Genomic DNA, 13,685 nt, shown 5'->3' with positions numbered 1-13,685 from the left:
TTAGTTTCACGCGGAAGGGAACATTGAGATTATTTGAACTAAGTTGACAATTTGTTTCATTTCTTCCACGAAAACATGTTTTAAGACAATGTATTCCTATTTTACTTAATTCCTTTACTTTCCAATCCATAATTTCCTTGATTTCTTTATAGTGTCGAAAACGGATTGAAACTAACATTTGTTACTACTAAACTTAAATAACTTTTACAGTCGAGTTTCGTCTTGAAATGGTAAAAGTTGGTAATGTGAATTATACTGTACTTGATTTTCCTTATAGTTGCACTTTTGTAAATCTATCATTTTTAACTTTTGTACTTCTATCCTGTTATTCTTCATGAAATACCTCTTAATTTTCTTTAATAAATTCAAGTTCTGAATCACATTTGCTTCGGCCATTTCTAGAACAACTGAAACCTATCTTGTTAATACAAGATATGGATAGACCAAGTACGATTGAAGTATATTTAACTGGGGAAGGAAGATAGTGTGATTGTTGCACTTCATACTAATGCAGCGACGTCGAAGTGTCACGTTTAAGTTCATACGACTTATATTCACTTGAAAGATAGTAAAACCTCGATTCGAATCCCGAACATTGGGAGGTAATAACCACACTCCCACCTGAACATATATACGAACATATTCTATCTACAATCTTAAAATAATGTAGAAATAAATTACTACAGTCTCTGAGCCAGACTCCTGGCGTAAATTATCAGTGTCACACAGAAATAAATTCAAGGTTCAAATTCTCTGTAGACGGGCAGACTCTAATTTGGTAATCCCAAGTTTACGATCCTGTATGTGCAAAATACCATCACCATAAGAAGAAAACTGTATCAAAAAGGCAGTTTAATTTCTCTCTACGCACATCTACAAAGCTGAGAATCGTAGCAACTCTTTGAAATTACAGTGAAGAAACAACTGACAATAAAATGTATTTTAGTAATTTTATGAGTGGTGAGCGCCCTGCTTTAATTGATTTGTAGTTTTGGGCGGAAATATATCGTTTCGAAAATATCGTTTCCAGGAGCAATTCATTTTGGTTCAGGAGAAATAGCCACAGAGATAACCAAAGAAAGAATAATAACATAAATAGATTGAGCAATAATACGAACACTGAATATGAATTCAATATAATTATAATATTTCATTGTGTCAAACCAAAATCATTATCGAAATTTATTTTTATGTAACGTGTACTTAGAAGAAATTAATTTGCATGAAAATTTCAGGAGAAAACGTACGTAGCAAGGCTAGTAGCTCAAATTATCCTGTTATGTATTTTACTACGTATCTGCAACTGGAAGCCCAATGAACACTTCTATCCACAGAACTTTACCCGCTTTTTAAAATGCCTTTTAAGTGATATCTTAATCTGAATTTTAATTTTATTTGCATAACTTTAAAATATTCCCTTGCCTGTTTTTTTAATGACCATTCACAAAAAGTTAACCCCTAGTGAAAATCTAAAACTGATCATTGAGAGATTAGATCAGAAACTGAAAAGTGAAATTTCTCACTAAAATTTTAAAGATATTTTACACTTTTTGTAATAAGACATATTTAGTACCGTTAAAACTTGTGTTTTTATGTGATGCTAATACAGAATAATCGCTTATCTTCATCTACTATATTCAATTCAATTCAATTCTTATTATATGTTGCGTTACAATATTCGACAACAATAAATCACGTGTTATTTGTACCCTGCTCTGCATTTATTTTTATGTTTAGTGCCAACTCTTATCTAAGAAAATAGAGGAGATCTGCTCGTCATGGCCAAGGCCGTACTACTACAAAGGAAACTTAAAATATACGCACACAATTATTTATTTATGAAACCATTATATAAAGGAAACTGTATAAGACAGTAGAAGTAACGTATTCATCATCAACAACACCATAATTCTCTTAGATACTCAGAGTACTCATTTCCGCATAAACAATTGATAAGAAGGATTTTTTTGAAATATGTGCTAGGAACACAATGAAACTTTTCCAACGATAGTGTAATTCGCGAATACCTGAAGTAAAGAAGATAAAACTTACCATCAAAATAAGCGAATTTTTTCTTACCGTTTCTCAAAATTCCACACAAATACAAGGGAGGAGAAATTGGTATAACATTAAAATGTTCAACTTCATTTTTTTTACTTCTAGAAAATGTAAAATGTAGTAATGGAAATAATAGATTTAGATTTAAACTGAACGAAAACATTTTCAGGCTTTCGAAAATTATGATTCTAAGAGGAGAATGTGGGATAGTTTCTACCGTTTCAAATGTCCGACTATTTACTCAGAATATGTCGAATGTAAGGATCTCCTCAAGTTTGAGGTAAGAAATTTGGTACTTGATTTCATAACTAACCATGTTTCGGAAACCTTCTCTCATAAGGAAGGAGAAAGGAGACGATCTATAAATTGGGACCTGAAGTTTCCCTTTTATTCTATCCTTGAAATCGGTTATTTATGCCCAAATCGGTGTTGTTCTTCGCGATTTAATACAACAAATTTGCAGTTATTTGCTATATTCTGTAATGGTTTTGATAGCAAGTCTATTGTAAACACAGAGAAAGTGATCTGTGAAAGCTCATTAAAAATAATTTTAAATTTAAATCAATAGTTTTAAATTTTGACATGGTAAGATTAAGAGAATATGTTATTTGTAGCTCTTACCACCTCAGAAAAAGTGGCTCTATGTCCCCCTAAACTTATATTTGTTTAATGTATGATTTGAATAGATATATCGATAAGAAACCACACTGCAATATTTCTTAACATTTTCTTCACTTCAAAGAAACCAATTCACAATATACTTATTTAAAACGCAAGTAATATCATTATCGACACATATTATCACTTAGTAGCCAACTTATAGTTTCTTCAAAGTTTCATATTTTTCAAAGGACAAAATTGTCAATATTTCCACACTTTCTTCTTTAAGGGTTGCCTCTTTATCGTAACTATGGAGTTGTATTCTGAAAAATATGTTTCAGAATCAACGTTAGAGGGTGTCAAAGATATTGGTTCAAGAGCATAGGCAGCAAATCTCAGTGTCAAATTTTCACTATCCGAACAGTTTAAAATAGCTGGTTATTGTATAGTACTTTATACTATGGTATTTTATACTTGTGTTATTCTATTAGTATTACCTACCAACATAGCAATTTCGCGAATCTCTTGCTTTATACACTCCATTTCGGTGTTATTTTGGAAAAAAACTACTAAATTCCCGTTATTTCGCGAATTAAATACACCAAAAATGCCCTCCTTTCATACATTTAGGTATTTCTATATACTTAATTTTGCCTTTTGCTATTTTTCGATGTTATCGGTAAACCAAAAACGTCAGGTCCCTATCTATATAGTACTAAAATGTACCACAGAAAATGTTATGAAGTATGAAATTCCCTTATATTTGGAATGTGAAATTTTGTATAAAAGGTCTGGTTTAAAGACTATGGAATACGTCATTCAGAGTTTTCAAAATTCTTGTTCTAAGCAGAAGGGGGGAATTAATTTATTTATTTGTTAATTCAAATCGACGTTTCTGCCTCATCATCATATAATGTTCGTGGATATTTATTTAACATAATTAGAACTATTCCACAGCAAGGTTTCATCATGTCACTTTCACTAAAATGCCAATCCTAAGGAAGAGGGGTTAAGGACTAAAATGTTTCCTAAAAATACAATATCTTACAAGTCTTTCATATTACGAAGATGAAATTTGATGTATAACGCAAGTAGACATGCAACGTATTTCCATTTCTTGCACTTCGAAAGTTGCATTTCTGTGTCATCATCATGGAAAATGGCTGATTGTTTGAAATTACTATTCTATTATAGTTAGCATTTGGCTAAACCTAGGTTAAAATTATGACAGGGTCATTAAAATACGTATCCTAAGGGGGAGGGGGATTTAAGAAATACGTCGAATATTAAACATATTCCTACCGAAGTAGATGAAACTAATTATGTAAAGTGTTACTTAACGAAGTGGCCATGTGGACATGGGCAAACTTTCTCGAAACTTCTGCTTCCAGAAGGCGTTACAGGATCATTTGTACAATTTTTAACTTGCATTTTTTAAATTATAAAATGACAGAAGTGATAAATGTTTGAAATGTAATTAGCACGTGAGAAATTTTCATCATTTTCAGTCTTTCGTTAAACAAATTCACAGTGTAACTGAACTGTCACAACCGGGTAGTATGTTGGATATGCCCATGCCAGCCGGCCTTCGCTTATCTCTATTCTCATTCACCTCACGGTGTTAAAGCAAATTGAACAGAGATATACACAAAAGGCGAAAGAACTGTCATGGCTAACTTTATAGAAAACCGATGTATTGTTTTTGTTCTGCAATAGTTATTGTTAAAACCGAAAAGGGTCGATTTCTACCCCTCCGGTTTTAATGTAGGGTTAAGGATAGAGATGAAATACATTCTCGTTACAGCTAATCGAACATAAGAAATAGCGTCTCCCTATCATATTCCAGTTTTTCTTCTACAACGTCAAATGGAAATGGTTAATAGCTGTCTCTTCTTATTTTAGTTATGGGTTAAGAACTTAAATAATATACATTCGTAGGACTCCGATTGACAGAAATCGCTTCTATCTACGTACTAACGTTTTTGCTCTACACTGGTTACTCTTGAACTAGAAGTGGCTGATTTCTGTCACTTCCGTGTCAAGAGTCAACTAAATTAATTTTAAAACATTTTTCTTAAATAATTTTTAACCTTTCGTTTAATTTCAACTTAACTTGATACATACAGTTTATCTCTCGTAATCTGGAAGGAAGCACTCGGAGTGATAAAGAATACCTAGTATCAAAAGCAGTAGGGATGGGAGAAGCGGCATTTAAAAATTGCAAAGATCGATATTTTTCTTGAATCTGTAGTTCTCTGGTCAGTCACTGGGATGGATAAGCACAGTGTCCATGCCCTTCAAGTTCATCCCTGAGGAATCGGGAAGTGTGACATTTTGGAAGTATTCCAAGTGCCAGAAATTAAAGTCGAATTCATAGTCTTCAGGAATGCTAAGATGAATAGTGAAACTTTCAATACCATTTAAGAAGTGGACGAAAAAGAGTTAAGAATAGCTCTTGTGAGTTTAATTAATATAAATTTATGTACTAAGAAACAAATATTCTATTTGCCATCCAAAGTTGTAGGGTGAGTATAGTTATATATATATATATATATATATATATATATATATATATATATATATATATATATATATCCCCATGACAGAAGGGAGATAAGGAGAGAGAGAGTTTCTGGAATTTTTAAATTGTTCTCAAACTTTTATAAAGATGTTGTTGTAATTTTCTTATAACGTTAATCTGTTAATTTTTATTTGTATTTATTTCTTACATTGCAAGTACACACAACTTTGTAAACCCTTCAACTCATAAAATACATTGAGGCTGTGCTGGCTCATTGGCAAAGTGCTAACTTCAGGTGCCTGTTATTTCGTGTCTGATTCCTTCTAATGTCAAGCTTGTGTTGTAGAAACATTTCGTTTTCTCCCGTAGAACTAGTGCGTTAAAGTGTGAAGTTGATCGAAAAAGTTAGAAATACATATTTTGGAGAAAAGTAAAGTTTTAAAGGTATTATGGCTGAAACAATTGTAGTGTCAATAGTACTAAGCGCCCGCCCAAACGTACGTGTCCAAAATCCTCCAACGGTCATATATTGCTTAGGGAAATATGATGCCACTACAGACAAGGGAGACTGTACATTTGATAGGGAATATGGGGAAGACTGGAATTGCATACATCTCTAGTATGCAACCAAAAATTGGTCTAGGAAAACTACTTTAAATTTCTAAATGATGGGGTTGGCTGGGTTGCCGGAATCACCCGCCAATCACAACCTTTGGGAGGTGATTCCTGCCACCAAGATAAGAGAAAAACTATAGACCAACCTAGATGCATACATGCTTACTTTCTGAGCTGTAGGCTGCCAAAAAGATGAAAATTGAATTCCCATCCTCCAAAACAATGGGACTACCTTAGTTGGGTCAAAATTACAGTGAATAAGTAGTATGTGTGCTATCCAAAAGTTCATGTTTCAAATACTATGGTACTCGCACAACAATTTTTGTGAACGGAGTTTGGCTACGAGCATAGGAGTACTCATCACCTACCTCTATAAAAATTGTTGTGTAAGTACCGCAGGATTCTGGCACTAGGATATTTAGTTAGGGAACATATTAATTACTAAAAAAAATCTGGACCCAACTACGACCCATAGTTTTGGTGCTATGGACGTTTAAAGTTATTTTCTCACGTTTTCTGCAGCCTATAGCTCCGAAACGAAAAATTTGTGCACCGACGTTGGTCTATTATTTTTGTCATATCTTTTTGTCAGGAAGCAACTCCCAAACGTTGTTGGTGTTATCTTGGAACACTCTGTGTATATATATGGGGTAGAGGGGGAATTGAGTGGTGGGAGTAATTGGGCGGAAAACCTTTTAACAGTGAATGTTTTGCATTTCTGTTTATCTTTAGAGAATATAATTACTCCCAAATATTGGGTGGGTAGATAATAAGAAAAAGCTTTGATGTATTTCGAGACTGTGTTATAATGACACAAATAAACAAAAAATAATTTCATTGAGAAATGGCATATTTGAGTCACAATAAATCGTGCATCTATTAATTTTTGAGCCAGATCTTTTACTGCTTCTTTAAAATAACATAAGAATGCTGCCGTGAAAAGCAGCAATCTTGAATCCTCATTGTGAGGCAGCTAAATGTATGGTAAAATTTGTACCTCCCAATGGCGCCCAGTGCTAATGGACGCATGGTGTGGGAGTAAATGGGCGGAAAGCTTTAAGTGAACATATTTTGGTTAGAATTCATTTAAGTTCTGTTATCGTCGTCCTTTGTGGTGTACACTTTTGCTTGATAGTGCAATGTGCTTATTAAGCTATTATATTTAACGTAGACCTTGAATGGCAGTCGCGTTTTCACATAGTAGTGATGCTGTAGCTAGGACCTGTTTATCAAGCCAGAGTTCCCACAAATGTTCTATTGTAATAGTTTATAATTATTTACTGCTAGTCTTATTAACTGCTTCTATCTTTTTTTGAATAACGGGATGTGTTGCATTGAGTTTATTATATTTATTTATTTATTTATTTATTTTTATGTTTTCGGCCAAATTTTGACGGCTTACAGTTTTTTCGTATGTGATATATTTTGGATTACGTTCACACGACTATATATTATGATTTAAATAATAACTGCAAGGCTTGAAAATGCATTCAAATGTTTTTGAGGTTTAGAAATAAGTTACTTCTTATTTTACTTAAACGAAGGTATATTTCTTTTAGGCTACACAAAACTATTAGTTTTTAAGTGGAATACAAGTTATATACATCAAATGAAAGCTTCGGCTTTCTTCATTTATATCCAATCACCCACACTGATTTGTGTGCACCGCAGGAAGTTTTGATCATTTCGCAACCTTTCACCCCAATGAGGATAATTGGATGGAAATCAGACCAAAAAAAATAAAGTTCTTGTAGCATCAAAAGTAAAAACGTGGAAAGTCTACCACTACAACAGTAGGTTCAGTACGAACTGCAATAGACAACCAGTTCTTAAAAACTAGAAAATCACCTATTACATATGAGGAAAAAAGGTTAAAAAACATACCTCCCAATATCCCCAGTTGCAGCATATATATATATATATATATATATATATATATATATATATATATATATATATATATATATATAGAGAGAGAGAGAGAGAGAGAGGTAGATTGACATTACAACCTCATATTCAAACTTAAATATTGTATTGTTTGGACTACGCTCGTGAATCCGAATGATAAGCTTTCAACATATGCGAGAACTTATAAAATAGTCAATTTATAAATTTATAAAATAGTTATAAATTTTATTACTATTATTATTATTGTAATAGTTAAATGGATCAATTATTATAGCAAGTTCGTTCATACCTGTAATTCATCAACCAACATGAAGTAGTAGAAATGAGTGCACACTCAAAATTGTTACAACTCATACTATAGAGCTCTCACTTCTGAAATTCAAGGTTGTGAGTTTGAGTATAGTTCAGGTAGGAGAGGATTTTTTCCATTTAAATTTTGAAACGGATATGTTTCTTTCTTTCCTTTATATTGTAGTCGTGGATAGAGAGTTCTGGATGATGAAATAAGTATACTAGATTATAAGAAAATAAAAATAAATGACTAGATAACCGATGCAATGTAAACTATACTTTCTTGGACGTTCCTCTAGGACTTTTCAAAACGGTCAAATTTATAGCTGTCCCTTTCGCTCTTGCGAGTGCTTTACCTTAGATATTTTAATGTCTATGGTCCTTAGTGAATCACATAGATCTTACAGATGTCATATCTCTTCTTTTCACTGGGCATAATGTCTAGAGGTGAATCTTCTGACCAATAGGCTGCAACGGCATATTTTAGAAGTAAAACAATATGGTCTATCAGCGAAAACTGTTGTGCTGTTTAAATTAACATGTAAGAGAATAAATGAAACATTATATCGGCCCTTTGCATCCTCCTTGGGAAGTTCCTCCGTGTGTTATTTACCATCATGTTGTTTATTTATGTGTTTTACATGGAATAAATACTTATACGTTTCATATTAAATTAGAACCTTATTTACATTATTTCCTTACACTTGCTTAACGACAACAATGCATAATAATGTTCAGCATAGTGTGTTCCCATTCTCAGATAAACATAACAGTGAGCTGCAAGGTACGTCTTCCGACCTTGCTGGTATAAGATTTAAATATTAAAGGTAAAAATTAAATATTGCTTGATTTAATAATTATGCTTATTTATAAGGTTCTAGGCCTGGAGGTATCCAGGCCTGGAGTGTATTAATTCATTAGTACATATTTGTGTACATATAATTATGATTAATAATCTAAAGTAAAATTTATTCAATTTATGTTGTATACATACGCATATACAGGGTGTTTAAGAAGTAATGGTCATAAATTAAACCGTAGATAGTACACGCCAAAACTAACAAAAAAGTCTTAGTAAACATGTGTCCGCAAACGCTTCGTAACGAAGATAGGGCTGTTCAAAGCGTGGGAAAATGAAATTTAGAAACGAATATCTCAAGTATGAATCGGACAGAGGGCGGTCCAATGAATGACTATCGAAGTCAGACCTGCGCTATGCAGAAATGCATGGTTGATAACTCTGCAATGCGCGCGCAAGGGATTCCCCAAAGAAACGGAGGGATTCCCGGAACGCGTGCTATAGGCAGTGGACGAAAACCCAGGAACGAGCATAAGACGTGTGGGACTTGCCGAAGGCGTATCCAATGCTTTCGTATGGCACATTCTCCATGAACAGCAGTTGTACCCATACCATCTGCAACGTGTCCAACCTCTGACCCCCACAGACTTTCCGGTGAGAATGCAGTTTTGTCAGTGGCTCCGATGACAAATTACTGGCAATCATCATTTCACTGATGACGTCCTATTTACTAATGAAGGACGTTCATTCACCCAGGATGGCATTGTAAATTTTCACAAATCTCATATCTGCGCCACTGAGAATCCACTTGCAATAATGAAGTTAGGACATCAACGTAGGTTTTCCTTAAACATGTGGGTAGCACTTAGGTGATCAGCTCGTAGTGCCATTCTTTCTTCTTAATGCATTAACTGGGATCCCATATTTGAGATTTCTCCAACACGATTTGCCGCTTCTACTCGAAGATATACCTCTCGATAGGCGTCAGCGACTGTGGTTTATGCATGATGGAGCGCCAGCATATTTCTTTAACCGTGTCAGAGAACATTTACATGCTCAATTCAGACGAAAGTGGATAGGACGTGGGGGTCCTATTGCTTGGCCACCGCGCTCCCCGGACTTAGATCCTTTAGATTTCTTTCCCTGGGGCCATGTGAAATCGCAAGTTTATTCTACCCATGTTGCAACATTAGAAGACGTTCGAGAAAGAGTTGAACAATGTTGCGGACATATTCAACAGGATGCCAACATGTTATCACGAGTACGTGGATCTTTGCGAAGACAGGTACGAGCATGCATTCGCATGAATGGACGACACTTCCAACATTTACTTTAATGATTAAGTAAGTTAATTTCTTATGCAACTCTTCTGTAGTTACACATCTGGGTATTTACTGTTTACCTTATGATTAATACTGTACACATTACGAACATGACGATTTCTGTTTGTTGATATGGACAAACACGACATGTCCATCATTTTTCGCTTGTTGTAATACACTTACGCGTTCAACATGCGGAATATTTCATATTCGCCTCCCACATACTCGAATGTTGTAATGCTTTTCCCATTGCAACCCAGTTTGCGGATATTCGTTAACTGCTTAGCACATAATGCTTCATCAGTGCCTTGCATATCGTTTGATTTACCTAAGTGCTGCTACACTTGTACGTATGCATTAGTTATCGGAATTCTTCCTGGAGCCATTTACAACGTACATCACCACACTTCGATTGCCTCCCTCATTTCCTGCTGGTTATGCAACCACACAGGCAGGTAAACATTGTCCGCCATTTTGTATCTTTTCGAACTTTCGACCTGGTACCACGACTTATGAATTACTGGTGGATAGACTCGCTCTCGATGTTGATCTCGAGCCCCATTTCCTTGGACAATTTTCCGGGAATCCCTCCTTTTCTTTGGGGAATTCCTTGCGCGCGCATTGCAGAGTTATCAACCATGCATTTCTGCATAGCGCAGGTCTGACTTCGATAGTCATTCATTGGACCGCCCTCTGTCCGATTCAAACTTTTTGAGATATTCGTCTCTAAATTTCATTTTCCCACACTTTCGACGCCCCTATCTCCGTTACGAAGCGTTTGCGGACACACGTTTACTAAGACTTTTTTGTTAGTTTTGGCGTGTACTATCTGCGGTTTAATTTATGACCATTACTTATTAAACACCCTGTATATTGGAGCATTATTCCCCGTACTTAAGATTTAATCATAGTCTTCTTTACAGTTAGCTAGTTCTAACGTAGATTTTTATATGCTAGATTTTTCCCTTTTAGAAGCCTGTCGAGGAGGCTAGCAGTGAGATCCCATTGTTTTTCTCCTTTGCTTCGAATTTTCCACTGGAATAGTTCGTGCTAAAATTTTTCGAAGGAAACTTTTGTACCTATTTTTTTTAGCAGGCCAAAATATATAGAAAGGCACCTTCTCCCATCTTTAGTGGCTGTGAGTCGTAGGAGTCCTTGCGGATCTCAGTCAGTCAGTCCGCTGTACTAGAAGTGAATAGTGCAGTTTGCAGAGAAACCCGTCAAGTTAGTTACTGTATGTAGTCAGATTAGAGATTCTGCTTCATTACAGATGTCCGTTAAAGCATCTGGGCTTAGGGCGTAAGATAGTTTAAACCATGCTAGGGAAATAGGAATTATTTGTTTAGAAATTTAATCCTACGGCTATAACAGAGGCTACTTGAGTCATTTATTGGATTATTAGAATGGAAGTATGTAAGCTTCCTATGGGCTCTCTCGGTGGTGAGTTCGAACAGAATAAGGAACTGGTTCCGTCCTACTGGCGGAGAAACTTTTAATTTGAATCCGAAAGCGTTTGGGTTCGATCCCCTATGTACAGGTATGTATTTATTAGCATATTTAGGTGCTGTGAATGATTTGATTTTTTTTTCACTGCAAATTTCATGCAGGAAAGTATAAGAGTGAGTGTTATACCTAATTCCTTATTCCTTGAGAGCAAGGAAGTTTACTCACAGACGTTGGAGTGAAGGATGAAAATATATCCTAAAGACCAACCTATCATACATATATAAATTAGACATATTCCTTATTGTGGACTTAATTTGAACCCCAGAATCAGGGTTAGGTCAGACTGTGTCCTGTGAGTCAAGGTCCAGTCTTTAAAGTATAAGGAGTACAGACCAGGAGTAATTGATTACTGTAAACCGTATTCCCACCGGTCGCTGCTTAATTACAGAGAATTTTAATAATTAATGGATTAGGATATTTAGAAGTTAGCTTGAATTCTTATTTTCTCCATTATTGGGGATGGGTTAGCAGGAGATTTGAATGCATATATGGACCGAGTGGCGTCCTGAGTTTATAGTCATTATCCTACCTACTAAATTAGAATATTTATTTTTGATAAATAATTAATCTCAATATTAATTACTCGATCTTTCATTTAAAATTCTTTGACATGAGATAATCCTAGTCATAAAGAACAGGTATTTATTTGTGGACGTATGTAGATAATTTTATAGAGCAGAGGGTAGTAAATGTAAAGGTTTCATTAATTTCAAATTTTATTCATTTGGAAGAAAAAAATAGTTTAATTCTTGAGGAAACTGGAGGTTTTCCAGATACTTCATTTCAAGTGGGGACTGAACCAAATATCTAATAAAATATTAAATTATAGTTGTATAGCCAATAGTGTGCTTTGTGAGAGATATAGAGACAATACGTCAGGTCAATCCAGAGCCAAATGTAATATTTAATGCTTACATATAATATTCTGAGGTATTTTTGACGAGCAAGTCATGTTCCTCAACTACAGAAACCTCTGTCAGACCTTTTAGTATCAAAACAGTTATTAGTTCAGTGAAAGTTGCTCTGTAGACGTCGTCATGTTCACACCATTGTGTCGGTAGGTGTAGGACTGGTGGTGTTGAGTGCTTTCTTCACTAAGCCCAGATCAACATGTGGAGTATCTTCTAGCAACACTTAATGTTTTCTATTTCCTACCATCTTCATATAGTCTACTGTGAAGTACTGTTTTACCCTTTAAGTGAACCATGTCTGTTATTGGTGTGAATACTTTACGTTTGCCATTCAAAGAAGTAGTGAACAATCTTAATACATTAATTTTACACGAATGGATTCGCAGTATATTATATTTTCTTCCAGACCAAATTGTTAGTGTTGAGTTTGTTAACAGTTTCAAACAATTATGTCTAAAGTTAATATGTAAAGTGAATGGAAGGTCACATGTTAAGATGATCTTGGGGAATAATTGTAATAAATTCCACATGTTATAATGTGATAACAGTTTTTACGCTTTTGTTACCCACCGAGTTAGAAAATCAACATATTTCTACTATCTTAATAAAGTACGGTAATATAAAACCAATATCAAATGAAATGTATACCTGTGGACACATTCACGCAGTTATAATTTATATGTGACACTCTGAGGTTTACGTTTGTGGTTAACATGTGGATGCTACAAATAATGAAGGTAAGAAATAATGCAACCAGTAAAATAATTTTATACCTTTGTACAGATTTGGAACAAATTGTTACGTGTCTTTACTGTGTTAGGTAAAAATAATTCTCCGTGTTTTTCCCTCTGCAAAGTCGTTAATCAAATTATCAGTATCAATCTCTCGTAGAACATCACTTTGACGAGACATCATAGAATGACCTGTAAGACGCTCATGCTTCTTTGTAAGTTTCAACATTGAAAAGTTTCTTTCTGCTGAAGCGACACTCAGCTATTGTTAGATAGTTAGCAAAATTCTTAGAGCAACAGTTACATTAGGAAATTTCCCAATTAGAGAGTCTTTGCAAATGCATGTGAATACTTGCAACTATTTGCTCGCACTTTAAGAACTGAGAAATAAATGTAATGGTAAGAGTTCTTGATGTACTGTAA

This window comes from Thermobia domestica, chromosome 4, assembly GCF_964235325.1.
Source record: "Thermobia domestica chromosome 4, izTheDome1.hap1.1, whole genome shotgun sequence".
NCBI classification, from domain to species: Eukaryota; Metazoa; Arthropoda; class Insecta; order Zygentoma; family Lepismatidae; genus Thermobia; species Thermobia domestica.
This window is presented reverse-complemented; position numbering follows the sequence as displayed.